General features: G+C 37.0%; 1 protein-coding gene across 14 annotated transcripts in view; it reads right to left on the bottom strand.

Moving 5' to 3' along the window:
• Window positions 1-18,378, bottom strand: part of runx2b (RUNX family transcription factor 2b) — a 149,252-nt gene that overhangs the window by 99,465 nt on the left and 31,409 nt on the right. Inside the window, exon 5 of one of the 14 annotated variants that reach the window (XM_082148611.1) lies at window positions 5,569-5,782. The exons of the other annotated variants lie outside the window; for them this stretch is intronic. The gene's annotated coding sequence lies outside the window, so the exon portion shown is untranslated. The remainder of the gene's footprint in view (window positions 1-5,568; window positions 5,783-18,378) is intronic. 14 annotated transcript variants of the gene reach the window in all.

Below are 18,378 nucleotides of genomic sequence, written 5' to 3'. Positions count from 1 at the left end.
TCAGTCCAACACCAATGCGCTCACACTGGCTACTGTGTACATCCACTCTGCCTGTTTTTCTACAGCTGCAACAGACTGAACAGCATGTTCTAGTATAGTTTTTGTTTTGTTACTTGTCATTCTAGCATATTCTTCCAAGAGAACATGCAGTACATTAATTGGAAGGACAGTCTGTTAAGTAAACCCTGAGGCGAAGGAGTGAATTCTCTGTATAGTTGTGCCAGTTTTATGCACAGCATTTCAACACAAAAACCTGCGTCTTATTCACTAACCAACAACAACCCAGTCTTATCTAATTTACACATTCTATGTATTCATATTCATATTCGATTAAAGTAGACAGCATGTGTGAGATCCCTTCCTGGGATGGTTAGCATGGCGCATTTAGCCCCTGCTGGTAGATGCCATAACTACAACTCCTACCACCCCAAGTAGTAATACATTTGTGTAAGCAAGATATGACTCACAAATATCTCAATATATTATAGTTTTGATGTTTCTCAAGTGACCTCTTAAAATTCCAAATTCATTACTGGTTCCCTTTCAGATCATGAGTTGGAATTTGAATCGAATTGGCCACATCCCACAGGAAGCTAAACTTGGTCGGAGACTGTCATAACAAACGCAAAAGTCCCCAAAATATTAGTATTTAATAAGAATTAGAATAACTGCAATTGGAATTTAACAAATTAAGTGATTGTCTGCCTTGGTCCAAAAAATCTATATCTATCCATCTATCTATATCTACCTGTGCATCCATCCATCTTCTGTACCATCCATCCGTCCGTCCGTCCGTCCGTCCGTCCGTCCGTCCATCCATCCTTTGTATTTCTGTCTGTCTGTACCATCAATCCATCTATACCTCCATCCATTTATTCATCTTCTGTATTTCTGTCTGTCTGTTTGTACCATCCATCTTTTGTATTTCTGTCTGTCTGTACCATCCATCCATCTATCAATCTTTTGTATTTCTGTCTGTACCGTCCGTCTATCCATCCATCCTCTATATCTCTGTCTGTCAGTACCATTCATCCATCCATCCATCCTTCCTTCCATCCATCCATCCAGTCTCTCTTCTGCCTTTTCTGTCTAAAATGCTTGAAAAAGTGGTGTTTTATCAGCCCTCTGCTTTTCTTTCACAGAACCTACTTGATGACAACCAGTCTGGCTTCAAAAATTTTAAACTCTACTGAGACCGTCTTACTGACCATTGCAGAAACTCTTCGGCTGTCGTCTAATTCTTATTCTGCTGGACCTTTCTGTGGCCCTTGACACCGTTAACCACCAGATCCTCCTGGCCACCCTCTCTGACTTGGGAATCACAGGTACTGTACTTCAGTGGCTTCAGTCATACCTCACTGGTAGATCTTTTAAAGTTTCATGGAGAGGAGGAGTGTCACATCAGCTAATCACCGGGGTGCCTCAAGGTAGTGAACCTGGGGGTAGTGTTTGACGATCAGCTGAGCTTTTCCACCCACATCTCAACAACGGCCCGATCATGCAGATTTGCGCTCAATAACATCATGAAAATCAAACCCTTCCTGTCAGAATAAACAATACAGCTACTCGTCCAAGTGCTTGTAATTTCAAGACTGGACTACTGCAATGCTCTATTAGCAGGCCTTCTAATCCGCACGACTAAGCCTCTCAGCTCGTCTAGTCTTCAGTCAGCCTACGAGAACCCACGTCACACCGCCTCCCAGTTTTGGCCAGAATCAAGTTTTAAGTTCTAACGCTGGCTTTCAGGACAACCACTGGAACTGCTCCCCGTACTTCATGTATGCTCTCTCCTGCCAGCTCAGGTCACTGAATGAGAGACGTCTCACTACGAGGCAAAAAGTCACTCTCCAAAACCATCACTCTCTCTGTTCCTCTCTGATGGAATGAGCTGCCAATCTCCACCCGAACTGCTGAGAACATCACATCTTTTAAGAAGCAGCTGAAGACGCACCTCTTCCACAAGCACTTAATGACCTCACACTCTTAAACCAATGCACTTGCACAAATGCATAAATGTAAATCCATCCATCAATCCATCCATCAATAAAACCTTCAAACTGTTTAAAAAATAAAATAAATGTTGATACCAGGCATTAACATGCATTAACCTTCAAAGTTTGTCTAAATTAAAATGAACTGCAATTCCTATAAGTGTAATTTTCTAACTAAAATGGTCAAATACTTTCCATTTCTATTTAAAAATGACACTTGTTGCAGTTATGCATACATTTTTGAATTTCAATTCATTTAATATGTACTTATCAAATTGCATCCACTTTTAACCTTAATTACCTCATTTATGGTTCAAACAACTTGGCATCAGTGCTCTGGCAGATCAATTTCTAACGACGTACTCTCAGAGTCCTGCACCAACTGAGGAACTGCCATTGAGACGAATGGGAATGCTAAAGGATAGCTTTTTCCAGGTATCACAGACCTTCTTGGATTGAACCTATAACCATATAATGGGTTAGTGGTTTAAATCACATCAGGATCTCTGATTATAAGTCTACATCAAGCAAAGAGTTATTAATGATGTGTCATTTACTGAATGGAAATGGCAAAGAAATCAATGTACTAGCAGATGTCATCTGTTAAATGGTGATTTATCAGCTTATGAAACAGGTCTTAAACAAGTAATGGCTTGCTCCGAGTTTTGCTCGTCAATATGGGACTCACACATGTACAAAAAGCTTGAAATCCTTTTAGTATTTACTCTCTGTCCGATTTCTCACTTCATCACTTGGCAATTGGAACTGACAGCATAATTATCAGATCATCCAGAATTGATCTTCAGTGGGTCAGTTCCAAGAAAAGAGGGAGGGTGAAAAGGAATAAATAAAGGGGTGGAAGAAGAAGGGAAAAAAGCCATCCTCTTTGGAGAGCTGGCGATGGTTTAGTCGTCTTGTCAGCGAGACACGTATGGTTATGGGGAGGCAGCATTTGGAGATTGCGTTGCGGGTGTTCCCTTGATGTACCCTGACAGGAACCAGATTCAGAGCCGAGCGCCGGCGTCTTAGCTCTTTGCTTTTTATTTGTCTGGCTCCTTTGGATTTTTCCTGGCCCTGTAGGGCCGGTTCAGAGAGTCTACGACCATTTATGCAGCTTGCTAGCTTTAGTGGGAATAACAAATACAGGGAGAAAAAGTCTTAACCTTCTGTAACAGAAGAGGAAGAGACCACAATCATGCTATTGTTCACAATTTAGAAGAAAAAAAAAGAGGTGGTAAAATTTGGTGGTGTGTTTTTGTGACAGCTGTAAGCCTAAACAGATATCAATACATGCTACAAAACAGCATTCATATGTGGTTTGCATTTCTTATGAGAAAAAATTCGAATTATTCATCAAAATGTTAACCGCAGCTTATCTGCAGTACATTTAAAAATCCCAAGCAGGAGATTTAAGTGCATGATCCTGGAATTGTGACATTTAAGTATTTATCAGACTTAATGTATTTTTTTCTAAATTCATGGATAATAGTTTATATAATAATTACGATGCATTAAATTATTTTCCCACTTCAAAAGGTCATTTGCAATTTATCAATAATTTCTGTCTTTGACAAGTCTTTGACAATTTTGAAAAAGTTTTTAGCAAAATATCAATAAAAAGTAAATTAAAACTACATCATCACCATTTTAATTTTGAGGTAGGCAGCAGAATGTAACTAGATATTATGTTTTGTAAAATTATTTAAATAAATATAGTATTATTTGTGTATCGTTGCAAAAAATCCTACATTAAACTATCCAGCGAATCATTCATTTGAATGGTTAATTTAAAAGCGATTTATTCAAATTAATCTGACTTCCTATGATTCATATTTCAATTGGGGGTGGGAGGCAAAATGTAACTAAATATTATGTTTCATTAAATTATTTTAATAAATATTACAATACTGAGTATTGCTGCAAAAAATAACAAATGCTTCATTGAACAAATCAGTGAATTGATTCTGAGAACTAGTTCATTTAAATGAAATGCCAGACCAAGCAATTCATTAAAAAGACTCCTGATGAGTGGGGAAATTTTAGAAGAATTGTAAGTAACATCCACTGCAAGGCAAAATATCTCAAAACTTTTTTGATAACAGCTGAGATACTGTTATGCAACTGAAAATGTTATGTTCACTCAAATGAAAACTGTCGTCATTTACTCACCATCATATTTTTTCCCAACCTGTATGACTTCTGTGGAAAACAAAAGATGATACTCTGAAAGTCAATGGGGTGCTCAAAATATTGGACTCCATTGACTTTCCTTTTATAGACTAGACACACAATATCCTCAAAACAACTTACCTACTGTAACTTGTGTTACTTCCTAAATGTGCTCTCCTAAAATATCCCCCCTCTCATATTAAGCTTTGGGAAGCTTGTTTGGGCGCTTAATTTAAATGAACCAAAACAATTCACTGATTTATTCAGGATGATTCGATGCATGCTTTGGGCTTTATCTTAATAGTCAGGTCATCTCATTACATCACTTACTCTGTGGAGAGCAGTGGTTTGGCTCTCTCTGCGCCTTTCTGTTAATCTGTTTAACACAAAGATGGTCCAGGCCGACAGTAATTACACTACATAGCAACACAAACCGACGTGTTTCACTTAGAGTCAGTTCTAACCACCTCCACTCTGTGCTGCATTACGCGGTGCGGAACGGGCCCGTCCTGTGCCAGATCCGTCCAGTTTCACACCGTTCTCAGACAGTTTTCCACCTCAAATGCCGACAGAAAAAAAAAACCTGGTCGTGGGTGGTTTACCGGGGTCAGTCCACCGACAGAGTGCGCATTTCATGAGAACGCAGCCACTTAATTCTGAACCATTCGTCAGATTTACTCATTTACATGAGGACAGCTATCATTTTGTGCGAACGCTGACATTGATAAATGAGGCGTTTCAGTTAATAAGCAATACAAACAAATGAGAGGTCTTGAGAGAGAAGATGGTCCTCATTTAACTCCTGTTTTTTGTCTTACTGGGGTTCATAAAGATTGCTTCCATATGATTGCTGCATTAATTCGAGCAGAATCTGGTCGGGACCCGTGATTTAAAAGCTGATCCTTTGAGTGTCTTTAGTGCGATTCGGTTTTTATTAGGTGGAAAAACAAACCTTGTAGTTTGAAACTACCAAAACATGGAAAATTCCATTCGCATGTCAAAATATTGTTTGATATTTATCCAAAAGGTTTGTGATTTTATCTGTGTAACAGTGAAGTGGACCCAAATATTTTCAGATCAGACTTACTGAATATGTGTGTGTGTGTTACCATAAAATATTCCCCATAAATTTGTGTCAATTTGCACCCGTTTTGTATTTTCAGAGTGTGTTAAAATATTTTTAAATCAAATTAGCGACGCCATAAATGACCATCTGATTTCCAGCAGGGATCCGTGTTGTTGGGAAACGGAAAAATTTAGATGTGCAATGAAAAATGATAAATTATTGAACGGAGACCAAAACATATCAGCACTCTGACTGAGGCTTTTTTCCCCCGTCCGAGTAAAAATATTAGCACAAAAAGTCCTTATTAAGGGTGGCGATGTTATTTTAACTAGTTTGAATCACCTTTGGTCTCGGCGAGTCCCTGAGAGCTTATAAGTTCTCTCAAGCAACAGAAGCAGTGCATAAAAAGTTTTCTCCACTGGTTTAACGCAACACTAGCAGAGAACAAGCACTCCCGTCTTCTCTACTTGAGCGCGGTGAAGCTGTGTGAGATGGAAATGACACTTCTGTGAGGTCAGAGGCGGCTGCGGATCACAATGTGTCTCCTGAAAACCACCTGTACACAAATTGTGATAAACAGTTAGTCTGAAATAATTAAGAGTGTTTGTTCAAACTAAATTAGGTATAAAAGTAATTTAATTTAACCACTTTATTCCCAGTGGCATTTGAGGTCATGACCAGTGTAGGAAAGCTACTTTGAAACCGTTACAAGTTTCCCAGAATTTATAGTAGCTGCAGTCAACCTTTGGAAAAGGTAGTTGACATCACTATGAACTACAGAAGTCAACATTTGAAGTGGATCAAAAAAGTTCATCAAAGTTGTCCTAAGACAAGAACGGGTATTGTTTAAAATTCAAGTATAACTTTGATGAAAGGTTTAGATCCACTTCAAATGTTGACTACTGTACTAACAAACAGCAGCTAACTAGCAGTGGGATATATCATGTAAGCCTTTATAATGTACTGTAATATAGGCCTATGGAAGCTTGTTTTCGCCACTGAACAAAAAATAAAAAAGGTACTTTATTTCACAATACTGACTTATTTTCTCAGAATTGTGAAATATAAACTCGCAATTGTGTGTTATAAAATCAGAATTGCGAGATGTAAATCATAATTGCAAGGAAAAAAGTCAGAATTGTGAGATAAATAGTCGCAATTACCTTTTTTAATTTTTTATTCTGTGGTGGAAACAAGCTTCCATTAAGGCCTATTTATTATAATCAGAGCTGTGTATTTTTGGGGGGAAAGTTTCACTGAATACATTAGGAAGACAGCATTAAACTTGAGAAGATAAATTCACTATACAACTACAAAAAATAAATACATACAGTCAAAACAAGGTAATGTACGGAAGCCCTGAACTGCAATAAAAAAATAATTCTAGCATTTCGAGATTGAGTCGAAATATTTCGAGATTTTATTAAATCTATATTTTACTAAAGTCGAATATTTCGAAAACAAATGGGAATGCCATGTTGTTAGATTATCACCAAAATTTCCTTTTTTGAAAGCCCAGTTAAAAGCTACTATGCGAAGTAGTTAGCATTTCTTTACAAAAAAATTAAATAAATAAGAATTACCTACGGAAGACTGTATTTTCGTAATTTTTACTTTATTCTCGAAATATTCTGACTTTATTCTCGAAATATTCTGACTTTATTCTCGAAATATTCTGACTTTATTCTCGAAATATTCTGACTTTATTCTCGAAATATTCTGACTTTATTCTCGAAATATTCTGACTTTATTCTCGAAATATTCTGACTTTATTCTCGAAATATTCTGACTTTATTCTCGAAATATTTCGACTTTAATCTAAATTTTTTTACTTAGGCTTTTGGGAACTCAACTTTTGGGAAGTTGACATGTCCTGTGGTGTGACATAGTAAACTCTATCTAACATCAAATAGCATATTGCTATTGCAGAGTTATAACAAAAACAGTTCATTAATTGAGAGACTATAAAGTATTTGGACTTGTAAAATCCCATTTGTCACACCAAAGGCAGGTCATTTAAAAGGAACAAAGAGGCAAAAAAGTGACAAAAATTATGACAAAAGAACAGGTACTTATATACAAAATATAAATTTTAACACTATAAATTCTAATTTTAACCTTAAATCTTAATGTTGATTTAAAAAAAGCTCATAGACCTGTTACACATCAACTACCCCCGTATCCAACAATAAAAGTACATAAGGTGTGAACTTTTATCACTCGCTGTAACGATTTCCATATGAAATAAGCACATCTGGTTTGCAAGTTTTGGTTTATGACAACATAAAGGCCTAAAAAAAAAAAAAAAAAAAAAAGATAACTTTTGGATAAAGTTTTTAAAGCATTGATCTTTAAATCTTCATTAAAGTTATGCACTAGCATGAAATGATCCATTCGCTGACTTCCTTTTTGGTTATAATAGTTCTTCCATTCTGTCATTTACTTTACACTTGTACAAAACTAAAAAATTTCTGACTGAGTCTTCACAAAAGAAGAAAAGAAGCATTTTGAGCCCTGCTGAAATCTCAGAACAGGGTTTTGTTGCAGGACTTTACCAATCATCCCAAGCTGAAACAAAAACGATACTTTCTATGCGAGTTAGATTTCGCTGCGCAGTCATGCCCCTAAATGATGGCGGCATACGTAATGACCTCAGCCAGGCCACGGTAATTTTGGGTGCCACTTTCAATCAGCGGCGAAACCACAAAACGTTACAGTGATGCAGAGTGATGCTTTTGGAAATAACATCCTTTGCTGTAAAATTATTATCAATGCACGCATCGGGGGAAAAAAAGGAGAACAGGTGGGAAAAACAACAAATACAATAATGAAACCTTAAAGAGCCGATGACAGCTGGGATGTTTCATCTTAAACCACGGCAAAATGGATGATGGCAGCTGGATTACGGTGGCGCTCGGAGGATTGCACACCGCCCTTCTAATGCCCAGGAGCCTTTGAGTCTGAGTGGCTTCGGCCCCTTGGAAATAAGTTAGATGGCCTACTGCATGCAGCCTTCACAGCAAACGTCTGCAACACGCCGGCAAAATTAACTCCCTGAAACCAGATGAAATTCCCAAAAGAATAAACCTTCTTGACTTTATTACACAGAACGCTGCCAAGTACATCAGCTGAAAGAAAAGCAGCAGAAGAGTAACCTAAGAAGTTAATTGACTTGTGTCTGGCATGCGCATGGGGCATTGTGTTTCATGCTCAAACAAGCGGTCCAAAATTGCGTGTGAAATCTGAAAGTGACACATTTGGCGCCATCTGGATACGTTTTTTTTTTTTTTTTTTTTGGTCGATAGACAGTCAAATACAGTCAATACTTGAATGATTGAATTTAGAACTTCTGGAAAATCATGTTTACAAAAGCGTCTCTGGTATGTTTGGGTTGGTGCTTGTAAGCCGATGCCAACTGTACTGTAAATCATCACATAGAAAATCATATATTTTGAGAAATTTAAATAACTTTTGTGGGTAACAAATGGAAAAAACAAATGAAGTGAAATACTGATACAGATTTATTTTCTAGACTGGTTTTCCTCAACTTTGCATTTAAAGGCAGGGTAGGCAATTTGTTTTATAAACACTTTTTGTTATTCTGGTTGAAACAAAAAATGTTCCTCCAATCATTGCATTCGGTCCGACTTGCCTGTCAGCGTTTATATTTCCATACCGCCGCGCACCTGCTCACGCAGACATCACACGTTATCAGCGCATTCTGAGGCTATCCAAAGTTGTACACAATCACATAGTCCCGAAAAACAACCAGCAGCCGCCTTTTACGGTTCCTCCTGAACCAAAACAACGAGCTTACGCATGTCGTAACCGTATTTACGTTGACGTTCTACCCAGAGCTGTTAACATCTTCAGACTCGGATTTATGAGCTTCTATGTCAACAGAATCAACGCCGAAATGAATCTAAAGCAGTCAGGTGGTACAACTACAGCTCTGTAAGTTGTTTACGATCATTATAATTGTAATGTTAAGTGCTTTGAGACATGAGGTAATTTAATGCTGTCTTTTGACACTTTGCACTTTCAAAGCTAGTTTGCAATTGCTAGCCTGTCCGAAATTGCCTACTCTACCTTAAACAAATTTACTACCGAGTAAAAATCGGTCATGTCATCTTTAAATGATTTCTATTCAATTTAGAGTGCTGTAACTTTGACGTGCTGTTATTTGCCCATGCAAAACTGAACTCTCTGCCATGGTGCTAGGGTGTTCTGGGTAGTTCCAGGGCATTGCTACGTATGCAGCTTCTAAGGTATTCTGGGTGGTTGCTAGGTGGTTACTTATTGGCCCAAGACGAAAGAGCCTACAATGGCCTCCAAAAGTTTGTTTCAACATGGGGTTTTGGAAAATATTAGCATAAATCCTTATAATTTCTTGGCTTAAATGCATTAAAGTATCTTGCAATTACTATTAAAGACCAGGAATATATATTTTCTTTTTTATTCCATAATAATGTCTATATACACACACACATCACAGTCACTGCCCCTTCAGCAACTGTGATGCCTGATTACTGGATTCAACTTTTTCTTTCTTTGATTGTTGAGCCAATAATCTAAAAAAAGGAGAAATCTTTATAGCAATGCTGATTGACTGCTAATTAAAATTAGTACACAAACAGATAAATTAGAACACAGTTTATAGATGATTAGTAGCTCTAGGATTTTTTGTTCTGAATTCATTCATTTTTTATTTAATAAAATATTTGATATGGTTGGTACTGTCCCTAATTAATGCAGTGTCATCATAAAATTATATGGATTTATGCTGATACTGTCCACTTTTGCTTTCATTGTTTGGACGGCACTGTACGTGATGCTTACTTTAATAATAATTACTAAAAATAATTGAAGTAAGGATCTCAGTTTAACAACTTGTGAAGATTTCTTTGCTCATTTTAAAATTCATATCTCACCGGAATGTGATGCCAGCTCTTTCAAAGAACATTGGGTCTACTTTCTGAAAATGAAATAAATCTTTAGAGTTATAAGTAACACCAGACCAGGAATTTCCTTAAAAGCAGGAACTGGAAGTTTGAGTGGGAGTTTTAACAGCGTGTGCAGGCTTTGTCCAGGTGGAAACACAAACACAAACACACACACACACACACACACACACACACACACACACACACACACACACACACACACACACACACACACACACACACACACACACACACACACACACACACACACACACACACACACACACACACACACACACACACACACAGCTGGGCCTCACATGTTCATGGACGCGTTCCAATGACTGTAAGGACTTCCTCTCTGCTTACCTGTGCGCTTTTGGCAGCCGTGAGGGTCATGGAGACCCTGAGGGACAGCTGACCTTCTGTCTGACCTGCTCAGGCCAGACACGGGAGTTCCTTTCACCCACATCAAAGCAGCCATTTGTCTTATGTAATAAATAGTGGTCTAATTCTGAGGGACGCCCACTCAAAGAGCTGGACGTTTGACTTTAAATTATGACTGAATCAACAAAAGCAAGTTCAGGGCAGTGTCATGCCCTCAGGCTAAAAAAACTCAAATGAATCATGGGGGATATTAAGAAAAAATACATACAAAATAGATAAAAATAGATATTACGTATTATTACACAAAAACAAGTCATGAATATATGAAATGGATATGTGGTGTCAATGTCCTGGAGATTGTACAAAAGAAAAAGGTCCAGTAAAAGTGATACATTTCTGCTTTTAAATAAAACTTTTAAAAATTTTGCCAGCCAAATCAAAGTCTATTTATATGAATATTTCATATATATGAATGGTTCAGTCATGAAACTCTGCATTCTGATTGGTTGTTTCAATGTAACTTCCACAGCCAATTGATTTCACGTATCTATTACTACTTACCTTTATAGCCACCACAACGTATCCAAACGAATACGCAAACTCTGTGCACTAAGCAAATTCTTATTCTAACCTTCTTCCTCCCCAGCACCACCTGCCTAGATCTGCTATAAGAGGTCACTCTCTCTTGTGACTCTAGAAGCGGCAGCATGTTCCCTTAATGTGTATCTTCTGAGCATTTAGCAGAAGCAACCATTGCTCCAGCAGCAGCGTAGCAGATCTAGTCCACCAAGACCAAACAGATTCCTTTTACTGTACATGAAAAAACTGTTTTATAAACTATCCAGAGTTGTCATGACTGAAACACACACACACACACACACACACACACAATATGAGTTTATGTCACAACCCAAGTATAGTTTCATCTATGTTCTTTTTTGGCTGAAATTGTGTTGAACAAGAATTAACGAGGCGTTAGATACAATCTCTCTGTACATATATGATCAGCTGACTCACTGACCCTTTGCTGGAAAGAGCAATTAAAAGGCCAGAGACAACAATCTCAGACATGAAACTACCTAAAATAAATAAATCTACTGCCCAAGTTCTTCCCTCTATGTTAAACAAGACCTGTATATAGAAAAATACACAGTTCTATAACCGCACAGTTCTAATTCTATGGTTCACGGTGTTGCACGGCATAGTGGTTTAGGGTCAGAGCAAATAATCGGATGGTTGCTTGTTCGCAGGGGACGTTTCACTTTTGTGTCCTTTACAAACACATTTGACAGCAGACCAGCTATGTCTGTAATAAGTGTGGGGTGCTGTTCTATGAAGTTTTATGGTGATAAATAGAAATAATGATTCTATAGTAATGCTAAAAAAAAAAAAAAAAGGTAAAAAAGCCAAATTAAAGTAAACGTCAACCAGGGCTACTATCGTTAACAAAAAAAAAAGCTAAAACTAATAAAAAACAATATTTCATTATTTGAAATAAATTAACAGTAACTGAATTATATTATATTATATTATATTATATTATATTATATTATATTATATTATATTATATTATAATATATATATATATATATATATATATATATATATATATATACACACACACATATACATATATATACAACTTATAGTATTTTAGCAAAAAATAGGCAGCATCTCATTTTCGTTTAGTTTAACCTAAAATAACTAAAACTAAATAAACGAATACTAAAAACTAAAACTTAAAACTACTGTATACAGAGATATAAAAAAAATAAAATAAAAAAAAAATCGAATTCGAAATGAAATACAATAGTAGTAAAATGCGTTTCTAAGCTTTAATGATCCTCAAATAAAATCATTAATTAGAAAGTCATAAGTCTGTCCACTAGTTCTACTATCTTTCCCAGAATTCACCTCTCAAGGTGTTTCCTGCTGTTCTAGCTGAGGTTCTCTTCTGTGGTCTCGTCTGCTCTCCAGATACTCATTATAAATTGGAGCGCCTTGAGTTTCTCTGGGTGGGGATAAATGACTGAATATGAGGCACATCTCGCTCGCTCTCTCTCTCTCTCTCTCCCACACCACGTGCGGCCATGTGGGGCAAGGAGAGCCGCTCTGGCCCCTGTGATCTCCAGCAGAGCCTGGATGAGCTCTCTCTGTCAGGAGCAGAACCTCCCCACCCCTCCTGCGGCCCATCAATCACTGCTAGGCTCTCTCAGATCTCCACGCAAAACCCTTCATTTACTCACTGGCTCTGTGTGCTGCTTCACATGGGAACATTTAGGAGGGGGGAAAAAAAGAAAAAAAAGTCCCTTTGTCCCTGAATTTTTTAGGAAGGGGGGCTGGATTTTCACTGATGCAATGTAGTGGATAATCATCTATTATTAAGGATCCAGGCCACATATATTTTAACAGATTTATAGCGGAATTACTTCTCTCAGACTTTGCCGTAAATCACAAAGATTATGTAATTCAAGAGGAACCACCCCATCTCCTCCTGAACAATTTAGGACTTTCTATCAGTCTAATGTGTTCTAAGTAGTATTGCTGAAGTTAGTGTGAATAAATCATTGAGTTGAATTGTTTAACTACATTTAATGGTCTCTAGTTATTTTATATTAATATAACATTAATATATATTATATAATGGGCTCTTATGATCAATCACAGAAATAACTACAAAAATCCTTGAAATTTAACTTGCAATTCATTTTATGAATCAAATGCCAGCTCTAGTTCTTGATCTGAGCTGATTTCCCTGCAGGCATTCTGAGAAACAATTCCTCGTTTATCCATCGGGATGATTGGATGATGAAAAGTGGTCTCAATATGACAGATATAAAAGGCAGAGTCCATCCATCCATCCATCCATCCATCCATCCGGCTTTTTTGCATACAGAATTTTGGTTTGCAATTGTTAATAAAAGAGTGGCTAAATAAAGATGTCAAATGTATCTGCCCAGAAAAATGTGGAAATAAAAAAATTCAAAACCCATTAAAGAAAAAAATGGGCAAACGAACTCACATATGGCAGCAATCTATGATTGAAAAGCAAGAGAACGGTTATTTAGACATGAGAGTGAAGGGAAAAGCTTAGTCAACTGAATCCAAACAGCAAACAGCAGGAGTGACACAGAGCACTGAACTGAACCTGACTGTTTGCTGTATGCCGTCTATTCTGAGCTGGCCAATATTGACCTCATAACCCACTTACCAAACTAAAGGCCCTGTTTACTGGAAGCATGTCTCACAGCAGACAATAAAAGTCTAAGAGACAACCGTCATGCCCACAGGACCTCCTCTGACCTACTGATCCCTAGCGTTTGACTGAGATCCAGGGGTCGGAGCCTCGAAACACGCTGGTCCACTGATGCCGGAAAGTGTGACGTGTTGGCGAATCATCACTGCTGATATCATGTGACAAACAATTATCAAACACGTTGCTCATGTCAGAGCATTATGATAATTAAGTATGATTACAGCATCACATCTCTATGTTTAGAGTGTTTACACTCGTATGAAAGTTGCGGACAATGGGCACTTTGTACATGTTTGGTGAGCAATCCATACTGCATTATAGTAATTTTATAGTCATCCATTTAAGTCACATGTGACATGAGAGCATGTCTACACAGCAGGGTTATGTGCCATTTAAGAACTGAGTCAATAAATGTAGTTCAGGTTTGATATCAAGTTTAAACAACTAACTGTTGTAGCTTTTAAAACCACATCTCATTGTTTAGTATGAATTATCCATAAATGTTATATACGTGTGTGTGTGTGTGTGTGTGTGTGTGTGTATTTTAGTCATGACAACTCTGGTTTATATAATTGATATATATGTATCATATAACTATATTTACATTTTATATCATTTAATAAATTCACTTTCATTATATGGATCAGGGTGGAGGAGCCTTAGTTTCCCAGAATGTTCTAATTTGTTAAATAATTAATAGATTAAAATTTATATGACGATAATTATTTTCATACAGTGATCTGAAAGAAGACATCTTGTAGAGCCGTACGGGAAAATTAAAAACAGTTTTGTTTTGACAGTGCTGAACTTAGTTTAAGTAGTAAAAATATGTCTAATCAGTTCAGAAAACTGATCATGTATTCTACACATCAAGAAAAATATATTTATATATATCTTTGAGTAAATAAGCATAAATCGTGAAAAAGTATGTATTAACATTTTTATTAAAAAAAGAGAATAAAACAGATTATTAGAGTATGTTTTACAAGTAAATACTAGTTCAGTGTTTCTGATTATTTCACTATTAATTCAATGGGTTACTTACTTGTCATTTCTTTGTAATTAATTTTCGAGCAATTACTGAGTAATTTTTTTCCCAGTGTATGGTGGACTAATGAAATTCTTTTGTTTTGTGACACTGCTGAATTTTATTAAACATTCCTCTTCCTGTTACACTGATTCAAATTCCAATTCTCACTTATGAACTGAACAGAAGCCAATTCTTCAGCTCTCAATATTGCCCAACCTTGTTTAACGGTGTATGTTTTAGATTCTGCACACTGAGTTATGTGATAGTCTTATTATTAGGCCTGCTCCTTTGTGTACTTCCTGTTGTAGACCTCAGAACCTTGTGGCGTTGGGGGCTTAAAGTCCCCGCCCACATCAAAAAGATCCCCGACCCTTCCTGACCCCACAAGATGGCGGACACCCGCCTGCCGACTACGCCCCCTCTGTTTGGGATGTAATGACGGAGCCATCAAACAGCATTTATAATCCTGAAGCAGGACGTTTTTTAAAGTGGTCAGCTCCAGGAGCACTGGAATTGTTGAGCGCAATTTGCGGTCGCTGCATTTTCTTGTAAAAGAGCCACGTCCTGGCAGAGTTCGATTTTGCCCCGTTTTTTTTTGTGGATTTGGAAACGCAGAAGACATTTTATATCGTATAACCATCTCATGCTAATTTAGGATGAGGAAGAGTCATTCATTTGGTTTTGAAATGGAAATGTCGGTATATTAATATGACAAAATGACCTAATCTTACGTTTTTTTATACCTGGAAAATGAAAACGATAGCTGCTGCTGAAATTTCCACTGCTTCATTGAATCCAACCAGCAATTAGAAGAAAACACAAATAATGATAATTGTAATCATAATTTAACTGTCATTAGTTTTATTAGTAAAAGGCTGTAATAGTAGTAATATGTTTTACTACAGTATGTTTTTATAGAAAATATGTTGGATCAGTCACTCTGAGGTGGTCTTGAACAGTATTGACTGAAGTACATCTAAATCTACCTAAGGATTATTCAAACAAACTTGTCTTACTGAGAACTTTAGAAACTAAAATCACTTTTCACAATTTTACAGCTCATAAATGTTTGTTCTTTGTATATTATCCTTCCAAGGTCTTACTGAGGTAAAACTTCATGGCTTATATTTTGTTAGAGCGATTTTTGATGGACTCGCTTTATGAATGTCAGGAAAAACTGAGGCTGAAACTCATATACTTCCCTACTATATAGTAGGCAAAAAAAAAAAAAAGAGTATGTGACAAGAGTGGTATATCCAAATTCACAGTACTCAAAAAGTAACCAGACGTACTTCTCTGTTATGCGCATACATTAGATAATATGGACTTTTTAAGTCTTTAACCTTTGTTCTGACTTCCTTTGGGTGGGATCAAGCTTTAATTATTGGGGTCAGACCGTTATAATAATAATTACGACCTAATACAAAACTAAAAATGACATCATACCTCCTCAATAAACACACCAATTCTTTTGGAATTCACTGCTCTTCTCCTTAATTAATGATGCACTTTTAAATGGCTGATTAAACAAACTTTAAATCACAGATTCCTTCGAGAAGAACAAAGCGACAGCAGTTAGGGTGTCATGGGACGGTCCAAATGAGAGCGCTGTCTGTACAGGAAGGAAACGATTCAATATGCTGTGCTATTACTTCCTATTTAACATCCTTGTATTATAAACGAATAAAGGCAGGCTGGCTGGGATCTAAACACTGGCCTTTTTATTTATGTGTCTTGCCCTGGAAGTGGTTGGAAGCTGACAGCTGCCAGAATCCCCATAGATATTTGCCTCGTGTGCGCCGGAGGTTGTTATCAACATGGCTGGGATAAAGGATAAATGATGTCTTAAGAGGCTCGCCCGCCGAAAACTTCACATATGTGTACCAAGCTTAAAAATACAAGCCTTTGAATACAACCCCCTCACATATTGAGGGCTTCATAAATCACTCATACACACACCGACCAGTGCACTCTTGGCACGTCATCAGACGGCCCTCTGGTGACTACTCCTACCTGTCATTCTAGAGAAGCCACGACTTAATTAATGTATAGCAATCGAATTCCTCTCCCTCAGAACGAACACACAGTCTCTGTATCTCGACTTCCCCGGGATTATTTTTCTTGGTCCTTGTTATGCTACGCCGCAGTGTGCGTTTGGATATTTATGGATCTGTAAAAATGCACAAGGACGAATTAAAACTCAAGCTGCTGGGACAGCCCCTAGGTAAACATGAGTGTTTATTCACATGATCCGGAGTTTGATGTGTTTTTGCTGGATGACAGATGAATTTATCAGCTTCACTTTTGTCACACAGCTCCATCAAGCTCTGTGAGGCTTTTCAAGGGAAGTCTGAAATCCCCCCGTAAAAATTTGAATATTTTATTAAATTCTGGAAAACATCAGTATATATCTAACGCCCCCACTCTGGTTTAGATATTCAAGGTCACGTCATATAGGCTACATATCTACAGTACTGTAGAATCTCTAGAGAATGTATGTATCGTTATGATCACTTAAAGTTAGGGATTTGAATCATAAAAAAATGTACGATTTCAGATCTCATTCCTATTAATAATTCTGGTTCCTTAAAATAACTAAAGGAATTGTTAATGGAACTGTTGAGTAAGAAATATTTTGGGAAAAAAAGAAAAAAAATGGAATTCCATTGCAAAATGTTCGGATCATTTCAATAACATAAATATAATAAATAACACTGAAAAAAAGATAAATAACACTGTCTGAAAAAAAAAAAGAAATGAAAAAAGGTCACTGTTTGGATTTAAATCAGCAAATGCTTAAGAGTCAATGATTGGATCATTATTGCAGTGATGATTATGTTTCGAGCATGTTATATGTTTGGCAACAGTCCTTCTAACACTAATTGATGGAGTGTGTAGCGTTTCATTTCTTAAACAACCATGTAGGATGAGACAACATGGCCATATTCCAGGATGACAATGTCACGATTCATCAGGCTCAAATTGTGAAAGAAAGGTTGGGAGGGAGCATGAAGAATAATTTTCACACATGAATTGGCACCTCTGAGTCCAGACCTTAAATTCATTGAAAGTCTTTGGGATGTGCTGGAGGAGACTTTGCAGAGTGCTGGACTCCTGATCTTGACCAAAAATGTATGCACCTCTTGATGGAAATAACATCACAACTTTTATTTCCATCAAGAGGTGCATCGATTTTTGGTCAAGACCTTGTATTGATAATACAAGAGTCCAGCACTCTGTAAATTCTCCTCCAGAACATCCCAAAGACTTTCAATGAATTTACTTTTAACTGATGCACATCTTTAAACTGATCTTAACACCAAGTCTCACTAGCCTTGAGTACAACATAACAGTCATTTATATGTTCTGCACTCTTAAAAATAAAGGTTCTTTATTGGCATTGATGGTTCCTTGAAGAACCTTCCGTTTAACATCCATGGAACCTTTCCATTGCACAAAAGATTTTATATAATGGAAAAAAAAGGTTCTTTAGATTATTAATTAAGAACTTTTCACTGAAACCCCCTTTTAGAACC

This window comes from Leuciscus leuciscus (assembly GCF_965113295.1).
Source record: "Leuciscus leuciscus genome assembly, chromosome: 19".
NCBI classification, from domain to species: domain Eukaryota; kingdom Metazoa; phylum Chordata; class Actinopteri; order Cypriniformes; family Leuciscidae; genus Leuciscus; species Leuciscus leuciscus.
The sequence above is the reverse complement of the archived record's forward strand: the minus strand, read 5'-3'. Positions and strand labels throughout refer to the sequence as shown.